We start from the raw sequence: 13,325 nt of genomic DNA, 5'->3' as shown, positions 1-13,325 counted from the left end.
CCAGGCTACATGACTGGGAATGACATGGCGGGGGCAGGCGGGTTGGCTCTCAAGCCAGTGCTCTTTCCCCTAATTTATATTTAGCCCCCTGGGCTTGCAAGGTTCAGAGGGAAGAAAAGTGGTTAAAAGCATGAACTCTGGGGCCAGCTTGCCTGTGTTCAAGTCCTGACTCAGCCACTCACCATCTGTACAACCTTGGGCAAATCACTTACCCTCTGAACCTCAGAGATGTTTTCCTCTTGATGAGGATTAAGTGACTTCCTTCCATGCCGAGTGCTTAGAACAGGGCCTGTCTCATCACGAGCACTCAAGCAATGCTTGGTAGTTTTATATTATTGCCCCGAACACTGTCTTCCTCAACTTCAAGCTCAGAGCAGTCCCTTCTCCCAGCTGGTGTGTCCAGCTGTGGCTGCTCCAGTCCTCTCCGCGAAGGGCAAGGCCCAGCCACCCTGTGCTCCAGCCTCTAGCAGAAGTCCTTTGGGATCAGTTCTCCTGGGTTATCCCACTCTGGTGGCTATGATCAGAAGCGATCACATCGCCAGAGCTGGAAAAAGGGGCAGAGCCACAGGGCTGGTGTGGCCCAGATCCAGGGTGAGGCTGCGCCGGGCGGCCTCCTAGTTCGGGATGTTCCCAGCGCCTTCCCACCGCTTATACTTGGAGGGAGAAGGGCCTCAAAATAGCTGTTGCTTCCCCAGCACGGCGCTAGGCCAGGGACAGGAATAGACATCTGGGGGTGGCCGCCTCAGCTTCCCTCAGGGGCCCTGGGGGGGGGGCAGGAATAAGCAGAGGCCAGGCTCCTCCCAATGTGGGGATATAGTGTAGCCACCAGTACGCAGTGACCACCTGTGACAGTCTAGCCCATGGAAAACGTTGCCCTAGCTGGGGCTGGCTGGACAGCAGGTCACCAGCACCGGCCAGACGCTGGCCAGGGCCTGGATTCTTAGACCGATAGAAAGTGCCCTTCAACATTGTCTCCTATGATTCTCTCTTGGCAGGCGGGGAAACTGAGGCCCAGAGAGAGATTCATGTAGAAGCCCAAGCTGACAGGAGAAGCAGACCTTGGGTGTTGAGAGGTAGTCTAGGGTGGCGGTTGAAGGGGGAAAGGACTCAGACCGTCTAGGTTCTATCCAACCTCCACTACTTACCAACACTGCATGTTCTTGGGCCTCAATCTCCTTACCTGTAAAATGTGCAGAATAATAGTCCTACCCCCTTTAGTGGTAGCGAAGATTGGATGAGTTAGAACTTGTGTGCTGTTATGATTGTCATGTTTTCTCACCAGATTCCTTATTCGTTTCAGGCTTTGGCTGAACGCCTGCCATGTGCCAGGCACAGTGCTGGGCCTCGATCCTCTAGCTTCACAGCATGGCAAGAACAGACCAATTGACATTTCAGGGAGCCTGCCATGTGCCAGTCACTGTGCTAAGCATTTTAACCTATATCATCTCATTGATCTCTCCCTATGAGGAGCCATTATCATGCTCTGTCTTACAGATGACGGGAGTGTGCTCAGAGAGGTGAAGTCACTTCTTCAGGGTCACACAGCTAGGAGGTAGCAGAGCCAGGATGTGAAACCCGAGCTGCCCACCTGTGTAACTCATTACAGGTAACCACTGCATGTCATTGTCTCTTTCCTGGGGAGACAGGCAAGTTGTTCATTTGGTGCAGTAAGGAGCTGGGCACATGGGGGAGGGCTCCACTCTCCCAGCCTTGACATTGATCACCCCCCAACACAGTCCCATATGAGATGTGAGGTGGCCCTCAGCCCACACTACCTAATTCCTTTGGGTTTCTCTGGGGACCTACTATGTGCCAGACCTGTGCTAGGCTCTGAGAACACAAAGAAGACTTTGTTCCTACCCTGAAATTGCTCACGGTGTGGTGAGAGACAGGTTGCTAAAATGTCAAGAGCAATTCAGAGGCAGCTACTGTGATGAGGCCAAGAAAGGAGACAAGGTATCATGAGGAGGTACCTAACTCAGTCTGGGAGGTCAGGGAGGGCTTCCTGGAAGTGGTGATGTCCGAGCTGAGGCCCAAGGACAAAAAGAGCCAGGAGAGAAGGGTGGCAGGGAAGAGGGTTGTAGACAGAGCGACAGCTTGTGGTGGTGCTGAGTCATAGGAAGTGTGAGTAGTAGGGGCTGGAGGTGTGGGTGAGGGGGGCCAGAGCTACAGAGATGGATGGGGTCAGGTCATTCAGGGCTTTGCTGCCCACACTAAGGGGCTTGGCTGCTATCTGGAAGGCTGAGAGAATGTGCTTGGGGGCTAGAAGTCCCTCTGGCTTTGGAGGAGGGGGAACCCCAAGAGGCTGAACTGAAGGTGGGGAGACAGTGAGGAGGCGGCTGCCTGGAGGGAGAAGAGAGACTTGGCCTAGGGGTGCTGGGGGTGGGGGTGGAGAGCAATGGGTGGCCTTGTGATGTTTGCAGAAGTGGAATCGGTTATGTGTTGTTGTGTACTAAATCACCCCAAAACTCTGTGGCTTAAAACAACAACTTTTTAAATGATTCTGTGGGGGTGACAGGGCAGTTCTGTCTGATGTGGTGTTGGCTGGGGGCACAGGGGTGCCCCAAGGGTTCCAAAATGGCCTCATCCACATGGCTGGCGGTCGGCGTTGGCCGCTGGCTGGGCATACTGTTGGCTGCGGGGCCTCAGTTCACCTCCATGTGGGCCTCTCCATGGGGCTCGGGCTTCTCACAGAGTAGCAGGTGGCTTCCAAGAAGACGCTGCCATGATTTTTAAGGCCTGGGCTCAAAGTCTCAGAACATTACTTTTGCTGCATCCTAATGGTGAAAACCAGTCCCAAGACTAGCCTGATTCAAGGGGAGGGGAAACAACACTTCTTCCTTTCCTCCTCCTTCTCCTCCTGCACAATGTAGTGGCATTTGATGCATTCACAATGTTTTGCAACCAACATCTCTCCTTAATTTCAACTTCTAAAAAAAAGCTTATTTGTTTCTGAGAGAGAGAGAGAAAACAAGTGGGGGCAGGGCAGAGAGAGAGGGAGACAGAGGATCCGCATTGTCAGTGCAAAGCCTGATGTGGGGCTCAAACTCATTAACCAATAAGCCGAAGTTAAGAGTCTGACGCTTAACTGACTGAACCACCCAGGCTCTCCTCCTTAATTTCAACTTTTTAATCACCTTATAAGAACACTCCATACTCATTATGCCATTACTCCCTGCCTCCCTCCCCAGTCTCTGGGAACCTGCTTTCTGTCCCTGTGGATTTGCCTGTTCTGGGTATTTCATATAAAAGGAATCCTATAAATGTGACTTTTTGTGTCTAGCTTCTTTCACTTAGCGTAATGTCTTCAAGGTTCATCCAAATTGCATGCATGGGTGCTTCATTCCTTTTTATGGCTGAATAATATTCCATTGTATGGATAGACCATAACTTGTTCATTCATCTGTTGAAAGGCATTTGGGTTGTTTCTGCCATATTGTGAATAATGTTGCTATGAACATCAGTAAATATCTGTTTGAGTCTCTGGGTTTTTTTTTAATTTATTTTTTATTTTTAAAAAATATTTTAAGGTTCTTTTTTAATGTTTATTTATTTTTGAGAGAGAGAGAGAGCATGAGCGGGGAAGGGGCAGAGAGAGAGGGGGAGACAGAGGATCTGAAGCAGGGTCTGAACGGACAGCAGCAAACCTGATGTGGGGCTCGAACTCACGAACCGTGAGATTGACCTGAGCCAAAGTTGGATGCTCAACCGACTGAGCCACCCAGGCGCCCCTTGTTTGTTTGTTTGCTTTTTTAAGTTTATTTATTTATTTTGAGACACAGAGCGAGCATGGGGGAGGGGGAGAGAGAGGGGAAGAGAAAGAGAGAAGCCCCAGTAGGCTCCACGCTATCAGTGCAGAGCCCGACAAGGTGCTCGATCTCATGAGCCGTGAGATCATGACCTGAGCCCAAATCAAGAGTCCGATGCTTAACTGACTGAGCCACCAGGTACCCCAACTGCCTGTTTTTCATTCTTTTGGGTATATACCTAGCAATGGAATTGTTGGGTCATATGGTGACTCTATGTTTAACTTTTCGAGGAACCACCAAGCTGTTTTCTGCAGTGGCTGAACATTTTACATTCCCACCAGTATGTATGAGGGTTCCTATTTCTCTACATCCTTGCTGACACCTACTGTTTACTATTTTTATTTTTATTAAAGCCAACCTAATATGGGGCACCTGGGTGCCTTAGTTGGTTAAGTGTCCGACTTCGGCTTAGGTCATAATCTCACGGTTCACAAGTTCGAGCCCTGTGTCAGGCTCTGTGCTGACAGCTCAGAGCCTGGAGCCTGCCTTGGATTCTGTGTCTCCTTCTCTCTCACTGCCTCTTCTCCTCTCTCTCTCTCTCAAAAAATAAATAAACATTAAATTTTTAAAAAATGAAGCCATCCTAATAGATGTGAGGCAGTATCTCATTATGGTTTTGATTTGCCTTTGCTTAATTACCAGGGGTGTTGAACATCTTTTCATGTGCTTTTTGGCCTGTTGTATCTCTTCTTTGTCTATTGTTTAGTTGGGTCGTTTGTCTTTTTGTTGTTGAGTTGCTAAGAGTTTTTTATATATTCGGGAACCTAAACCCTTACCAGGGGTTTAGTATCAGAAATGTTTGTGAACATTTCTTCCCCTTCTGTAGGCTGTCTTTCACTTTTTATTTATTTTTATTTTTTATTTTTTTAAAATGTTTATTTTTGAGAGAGAGAGAGAGAGAGAGAGCGAGCATGAGTGGGGGAGGGGCAGAGAGAGAGGGAGACACAGAATCTGAAGCAGGCTCCAGGCTCTAAGCTGTGAGTATAGAGCCCGACATAGGGCTTGAACTCATGAACTGGGAGATTGTGACCTGAGCCGAAGTCAGACGCTTAACTGATTGAGCCACCCAGGCGCCCCCATCTTTTCACTTAAAAATTTTTTTATTTTTTTTTAACGTTTTATTTATTTTTGAGACAGAGACAGACAGAGCATGAACGGGGGGAGGGTCAGAGAGAGGGAGACACAGAATCTGAAGCAGGCTCCGGGCTCTGAGCTGTCAGCACGGAGCCCGACGCAGGGCTCGAACTCACAGACCGCGAGATCATGACCTGAGCCGAAGTCGGCCGCTTAACCGACTGAGCCACCCAGGCGCCCCAAAATTTTTTTATTTTAAGTAAGCTCCATGTCCAATGTGGGGCTTGAACTCACACCCCTAGATGGAGAGTCACATGCTGTACTGATACAGCCAGCCAGGTGCCCCCTTTAACTTTCTTGATAATGTCCTTTGCACACAGATTTTTACTTTTCATAAAATCCCACTTATCTATTTTTTTTTTTTAATTGCTTGTGCTTTTGGTGTCAAATCTAAGAATCCACTGCCAAGTCTGAGGTCATGAATATTTACCCTTATCTTTCCTTCTAATTGTTTTGTAGTTTTAGCTCCTAACATTTAGGACATTGATCCAATGAGTTCATTTTTGTCCATGGAGTGAGACAGGGGTCCAGCTTCATTCTTTTGCATGTGGTTAAGCTCTATCTCATGACTGCCGGTCAGCAGGCCCTTTCAGTGAGGGGAAGGAATTGTTGGGGTCTCTCTTTGGAGAGAGTTTTGGTGGTGGGTTGGCTGTGAGGGCTTGGGGAAGGAGGGCAGAAGAACAGGCGGGCCCAGTGACATCCACATTTCTGATCTGGGCGGATGGGGAAGCCTTGGGGAAGAGCAAGACTCAAGTGAAGGGAAGAGCTCAGTTCTGGATGTGTTAAGTTTGGGTTCCCTTAGCATCCAGTCACCAAGAGCACTGGGAATCACATACGTGATAAATGAAATAGGGAAGGATACTAAAGTTTTCATTCAAGGAATAGTTACAGAACACCTGACACTAATACTAGGTGACATTTACATGGTGCTAATCGTGGGCCAGGCACTTAGCCCTTTTTAAAAAACTGAGCTATAATGGTCATAGTATAAAATGGACAAACCTACAGTGCACACTTCATTAACTGTTATACACACTACCTCCTAGGTAGAGCTATACAGAACATTTCCAGCCCTCAGAAGCTCCCTCTCAGGCCCATTATATTTAATTCTCAAAGTGACCCTATGGGGCATTATTCCCAGTTTTTGGATGTAGACACTGAGGCTTCCAGAGGTGAAGCTACTTGACCAAGAGCACATGAGGTGGAATTTGGATTCTAACTCCGACCTATAGGACTAGGCCAGGCTGAGGAACACTCCACCCTCTTGCTTGGCTTGGACTAGACTCAGGCCTAGGTGATCCCTGAGGGCAGGAGCGAGGCAGTCTGGCCTCTGCTGGGGAACAAGAGGCCCTCATTCGTGTGTCTGCAGGAAGGCCAAGGCCAGGGACGATGTGGATTTAGGAATGAGAGTGAGGAATGGTGGGGGTAGTCCTTCCGGTCTCCATCAGTCATGGAGGTGGCCGCCTAGGGGAGGTGTGACAGCAGATAAACAGCAGGCAGGCAGGCAGGCTCTTTCCCAGCAATAGACCCTGTGGGAAGCTCAGCTCTGCCTGGACCAAATTGGCCTGAAGCAGGGAGAGGAGGGTGTCATGCCTGTCGGTGCCACTTTAGACCATGCTTCTCAGCATCCCAGCTGAGAAGATCCTGGGAGCAACCCCTGTGCCTCCCCTCTCCCTCCATGTGTCTGCACTGTACCCCTCTGACCTCTTCTGTCCTCTGCTCCAGCTGAAACTGGCCTCCTTGCTCTTCCTCCAACCTGTTAAGCTCCTAGCTGCCTCAGGGCCTTTGCATTGAGTACAAAGTACTCTTTGTACTCAGTGCACTCAGTGCTCCATCTGGAACCTTCTGTCTCCTGGGCTTCCCATGGCCGGTGTCTTATTATGTGTCTTGGCTCAAATTTTACCTCTGTAGAGTGCTTTTCTCTGAATGAATTGCCCTACTTAATGCTCTCCCCACCAGCCAGCACAATGGAGCCAGATGGCCTGGGTTTGAATCTTAGTTCTGTTGCTTCCTGGCTGTGTGGCATTGGGCAAGTTAGGTGCCAGTTTCCTCAGCTGTAAAATCGGGATGATGATAATAGTGTGTACCTCGTAGGATCATGGTAAAAATAACATTATTTAACATCTGCTAACCATGCTTGGCCCCTAGTAGATGCTTTATAAGTATTTGCTATTATTCATAGAGCACTGGTCCCATCCTGAAACTATCCTGGTTAGTGGTGTTTACTTGGTTTTTCCATTTCCCCCAATTACAATGTGAGCTCCCAAAAGATGTGGTTTCATCTATATTGATCTCTGCTGTGTCCCCAGTGCCTAAAACAATGTCTGGCTCAAAGTAATAAACAATGGTTGAATAATCGTATGGACGAATAAACCAGGCTCCTAGATTATCCTGCTTGCAGCTCCCCAGACATGCCATGCCTGCTCTCATTTTCCGACTTTTGCATTTGCTGTTCCCTCTGCCTAGACCCACTCCCCAGAGGAAGCAAAGGGAACATGCAGGGAAGACTGCCTTGTAGCTGCCCAGGTCTCTTTCTCAGCCCTTTCCTCACTGCCTCTTGCACCAGGCTCTGGGAGAGAACAGCGAGACAGAACCTAGACTCGCCAGGACTACAATCACCTATTACCACCCCTTTGTCTTGCAACTGGGGAATCAGAGGTCCAGAGAGGGGAAACGACTCAGCCAAGGTCATACAGTGAGTTGAAGGCAACGTTCTCCCTACTGGACCCCACATGTCTTACCCAGAGGCTGTTTCCAATGTCCACGCTGGATCTGCTTCCCTACACAGGGCCTGGAAGAGAGGTGGTGGGTGAGGGGCTGGGTCCTGCCTGTAGACTATTGTCTTCCAAGCTGCCAACTAGGCGGGGCCAGGGCAGCTGGGCCTAGTGAACGCACAGGTTTCTGGGGTAGACTGACCTAAATCAGGCTCCTGACACTTATTAACCATGTAGCTTTGGGCTCTCTGAGCCTCAGTTTACCCCTTTGTAAGGTGAGGAGATGGAAGCCTACCACCCCGCTCCCCAAGGTTGCTGGGAGGATTCCTATTAAAAGATCTCATGCACTGAAGGGCGCCTGGGTCCCTATGTCGGTTAAGCGTCTGACTTTGGCTCAGGTCATGATCTCATGGCTCGTGAGTTTGAGCCCTGCCTCGGGCTCTGTGCTGACAGCTCAGAGCCCTCTTTGGGTCTTCTGTCTCCCTCTCTTTCTGCCCCTCCCCCACCCCTCCCCCACTCTTGTGCATGCTCTCTCTCTCTCTCAAAAATAAACATTTAGAAAAAAAAGTTCTCATGCATTGACCTCTTATTCTCACCTATCCTATGGGGCAAGGGTGAATTTTATCCCTATTTTCCAGGTCAGGAAACAGGCTCAGAGCAGAGAAAAAGTGACTTGCTCAAGATCACACAGCCAGCAAGAAACAGAGCAGGGATCGATTCAAACCCAGGCAGGCTGACTGCAGAGCTCACATTTTTAGCTGTATGCTATAGCCCTGGGCACACAGTAGGCACTCAACTACTGTTGAGTGAGAGAGGAACCCTAGAAAGACCTTGCCTTCATGTTGGCACCATCTTCTAGGATGACAGCTCTTCACTGCAAACCACATCTTTTGTTAATTTCCCTCCTCTCCAATCCCTGCTTAGAGACGCAAGCCCTCTCAGCAACCTCTCTCTGATGGATTTTTGGATTATCCCTACCTTGATTAGTTCTAGAGCCTCCTGGCAGAAGTGAGAGTTATTTTGGGGCCTTGATGGCTCCCTCTGGCTGCCTCTGACCTCCCACCCCCAGTTGCAAACACCTCTCCTGTCATCTACAGAGTTCATTAGCTACTGTTCCAGCTGCTCCCTCTCTGCCCCCTGCAGCTCTCAGCTCAGACTCCAGCCTCAACACCTGCTCTCTGCTCCTCTCCTCCCCTGCCCCACAGCCATTCCTGCCTTCCCACTCTTTTTTCCAGGTGAAGGATGCCAACCCCTTCCTAATCCTTGGCCCCTGACTTTGCCGTATAGCAGTGACCCTCTCTTCGGTTTGAGGATTTTTCCAGACTTGAGCAAAATCTCACACACCATTTGGACACAAATTTTTTTGGCTGGTGATCTGACTCCCTGTTCCTGCTGGAATTCATTCCCCGATGTCAGTCAGCCTGGGTGGGAGGGGCTCAGAAATTCCCGAGGGTAAATTTTATAGGATGCATATCTTGCCGCAATTAATAAAAAATTCCCAAGCGGGGGATGCAAGACCCCCTCCCCCCCCCCCCACGGTGTTATGTCACAGTGCGTGGGGCTGACGTCACAGGGACGGGGCGTGGGCTCTGCTGTATCTGTTCTCTCTGCTTCTGGCTCTCTCTTCCAGCTCTGCGCTCTGCCAGGGCCGCCCGCAGGCCTTGCTTGCTTTTCAAAAATAACTCTTGAGTCTCACTGAGGTGGGGGGCTGCTTCCTTGGTGTCCCAGGCTGTGTGTTAATCCTTCCAACGCAGGACTTCCTGAAGCCAGCTCTGGGCTGGGCTGGGGAGCTGGTTATCAGTTGTCTGGCTGAAGTAGTTCAGTTGCTGACATCCCGTTTTAGTATCCATAGCCTTCCAGGAAGTAGGGCAAATGAGTCCTTCCTGGTGCCTACCGAGTCATTCATTCACTCAGTCAGTCAGTCAGCCAGCCAGCCAGCCAGCAAGTATGTATCAGTGCCCTTTGCCTGCAGAGTGCCCCTCTTGGGTGGCCTCTGTTGCCTTTCCATTTGTTTCTGAGTTATCTCCTTGGTCCTCTTTGGATTTCTACTTCCTTTGTAAAGTAGGGGGACTTTAATTAGGGTGGCCAGTCAGTCCTAGAAGGAAACAGATGGCATACTCAAATTGGATAATTTGAGGAAGGCTGAATAAAGGGACTATTTAGATGTCAGCGGGGTGTCAGGGAATCTCAAAGGGGTAGTTCATTCCTGGGCCAGTTGCAGTGTGAGAGCTCTTACCTCCCTAGGCCTGGCGGTCAAGGGAGCCTTCCAGGGCTCAGAAGGACTCAGTCAAGGGAGCCTTCCAGGGCTCAGAAGGACTCGTATGGAGTGAACCACCTTGAGGGAGAAGCTGTGACCTTCTGTTGAGGGACAGAGCCAGCCTGAGGTGCCCTGCAGGGAGGGAGCAGAGGAAGAAATAGCCTGACCTCTCTCTTCCCTCTCCCTTCCATCTCTTCCTCGGGGCTCCCCACTGGCCAAAAGATATAGGAGTCTGTTGACTCTGAACAGGTCAGTCTCCGTGGGCACAGAGCAGGCTGGGAAAGGATGGAGAGTGGTTCTGGACAGACAAATGGAAGCTATTCTGTTTCTCACCTACTAGTGGTTGTACTAGGTCATGTGGATAAATGCTCAAAAACGTCAGCTCTTATCATTGCTGCTTATATCCGTTGTTCATCGGTGTGTAAAAATTCCCCCCAAAACTCAGTGGCTTTAAAAACCTTATAAACACTTACTACCTTGCACAGTTTCCGTGGGCCAAGAATTGGGAGCAACTCAGCGGGGGTGGTTTTGACTCCCAGTCTCCCCTGAGGTTGCGGTCAAGCTGTTAGCCAGTCATCAGAAGGGTCCAGCTGGCTCACCTCCATGGCTGGCAAGCTGGCGCTGGCTGTTGGCAGGCGCCCTTTGTTCCTTGCCATCCGGACCTCTCCACAGGGCTGCGTGAAAAGCCTCATGACTTGGTGGCTGGCTTCCCCTAGAAAGAGTGATCCAAGAGCAGCAGGCTCTATGCGTTTTCTGACCTAGTCTCCAAAACCACAGACCATCATTTTGACAATATCCCATTTGTTACACAGGTCAGCCTATTCGCTGTGGAGGGGACTCCGAGCGGGCAGGAATCCTCCGATGCCTTCTTAGAGGCTGGCTACCACAGTTCGTAATACATTTGCTCATTTAATCCTTTCAAAAGTCCCATGAGCTTATCTAACAAAACAAATGAAATGAAACAAAATCCAACCAACAAAAACAAAACAAAACAAAAAAAATCCTATGAGGGAAGTATTGTTATTACTGTTGTCACTTCTCTGTTGGGGAAATAGAGGCACAGAAAAATGAAACAATGTGCCCAAGATTATGCAGCTAGTAAGTAGCAAAACCAGGAATTCAACCCAAGTGGCCTTATTTTAGGGGCGCCTGGGTGGCTCAGTCTGTTAAGCGTCCGACTTTGGCTCAGGTCATGATCTCACGGTCTGTGAGTTCGAGCCCCACATCGGGCTCTGTGCTGGCAGCTCGGAGCCTGGAGTCTGCTTCGGATTCTGTGTCTCCCTCCCCCTCTGCTCCTCCCCTAGCTCACATTCTGTCTCTCTCTCTCTCTCTCTCTCTCTCAAAAATAAATAAATATTAAAAATTAAAATCAATTTTATTGGGATATAATTTACATGTGATAAAAAAACAATAATGAAGTTCTAGAACATTTTTCTTCCCGCAAATTTTCTCATGCCCCTTTGCAGTCATTCCTCCTGGGCCCTGTTCTAGGCAATCCCGGATCTGCTTTGTGTCACTATTGATGGTTTTGTCTGTTTTGAAACTTCATATAAATGAAATGATACAGTATGTTCCCTTTTTTGTTTTTTAAGTTTATTTATTTATTTTTGAGAGAGAGACAGGGAGGGGGCAGAGAAAGAGAAGGAGAGAGAGAATCCCAAGCAGGCTCCATGCTGTCAGTGCAGAGCCCGGTGTATGGCTCCAACTCACAAACCATGAGATCATGACCTAAATTAAGAGTCTGAGGCTTAACCAACTGAGCCATCCAGGTGCCTCTTGTTTTTGTTTTATTTTGTTTTGTTTGTTTTGTTTTTTTGAGAGTGAGGGAGGAGGGGCAGAGGGAAGGGGAGACTCTTAAGCAGGCTCCATGCCTAGTGCAGAGTGCTTAATGGACTGAGCAACCCAGGTGCCCCCTTCTTTTAAAAAAATGTTTATTTATTTATTTTGAGAGAGAGAGAGAAAGAGAGAAAGAGAGCAAGGGCAGGCAGGGGAAGGGCAGAGAGAGGGAGAGAGAGAGAATTCCAAGCGGGCTGCTTGCTGTCAGCACAGAGCCTGATGCCTCGGAACTCAATCCCACCAATGAACCGTGAGGTCATGACCTGAGCTGAAATCAAGGGTGAGCCACCCAGGTGCCCCTAAACACCTGCTGAAATTTTGATTAGGATTGCACTGAATCTGTAGCCTCAGTATGGGGAGAAGGGACATTTTATACATGAACATGGTATATCTCTTCATTTATTTATGTCTTTCATGTCTTTTAAGATTTTGTAGTTTTTGGTGTACAAATATTGCACGTGTTTTATGAACTGCATCCCTAAATATTTTATTTTTTCGATACTATTAGAAATGTTTTCATACATTTCACTTTCCAATTTTTCATTGCTAGTATAGAGAAATGCCTTTTTATATATTGATCCTGTATCCTTTCATCTTGCTAAATAACGTGATTAGTTCCAAGAGATTTCTTTCTTTTGTGAATTCCCAGGATATTCTACATGCATAATCATGTCATCTGCAAATAAACACAATTTAACTTCATCCTTTCCCCCATTTTTTTCTTCCCTTCTTGTCCTGGCTAAGGACCTCCAGTCCAACGTTGCAGAGAAGTGGTGAGAGCAGATATTTTTGCCTCGTTCCCAGTCTTAGGGCTGACAGCGTTTAGACTTTCAGCATATGTTAGCTGTAGGTTTTAAAGATTAAAAAAAAATTTTTTTTTTAAAGTAATCTCTTCATGGGGCCCTTCATGGGGCTTGACCCTGAGATCAAGATTGCACGCTGGACAGCCTGAGCCAGCCAGGCACCCCAGCTGCAGGTGTTTTGAAAAATCCCTTCAACAGGTTGAAGAAGTCCTCTTTATTTTGACCCTGATCACATTTGTTTTTGTTTTTATTTTTTAAATGTTTAGTTATTTAGAGAGACAGAGAGATAAATGATAAATTATAATTATTGTTATTACTATTGTTATTACAGAGAGAGAGCATGAGCGCAAGCACAGGAGAGGTAGAGAGAGAGGGAGAGGGAATCCCAAGCAGGCTCCATGCTGACAGAGCAGAGCCTGATGCAGGGCTTGATCTCATGAAGCACGAGATCATGACCTGAGCGGAAGTCAAGAGTGGGACACTTAGCCGACTGAGCCACCCAGACACCCCAGTTTGTTTTTGTTTTTAAATCATGAATAGGTGTCAATTTTATCAAATGTTTTCTCACATCAATTGACATGACCATGAAGTGGACCCATATATGTCCTTTTAAAAAGAAAATTGAGGTAAGATTCATATAACATACAACTAACCATTTTTATTTTTTAAGTTCATTTATTTATTCTGAGCTGGGTGGGGTGAGAGAGAGAGAGAGAGGGGGAGAGAGAGAGAGAGGGAATCCTAAGCAGGCTCTGTGCTGTCAGCGCAGAGC

Source organism: Panthera uncia (assembly GCF_023721935.1).
Source record: "Panthera uncia isolate 11264 chromosome D3 unlocalized genomic scaffold, Puncia_PCG_1.0 HiC_scaffold_8, whole genome shotgun sequence".
In the NCBI taxonomy this organism is placed as follows: domain Eukaryota; kingdom Metazoa; phylum Chordata; class Mammalia; order Carnivora; family Felidae; genus Panthera; species Panthera uncia.
Note: the sequence above shows the minus strand (reverse complement) of the source record.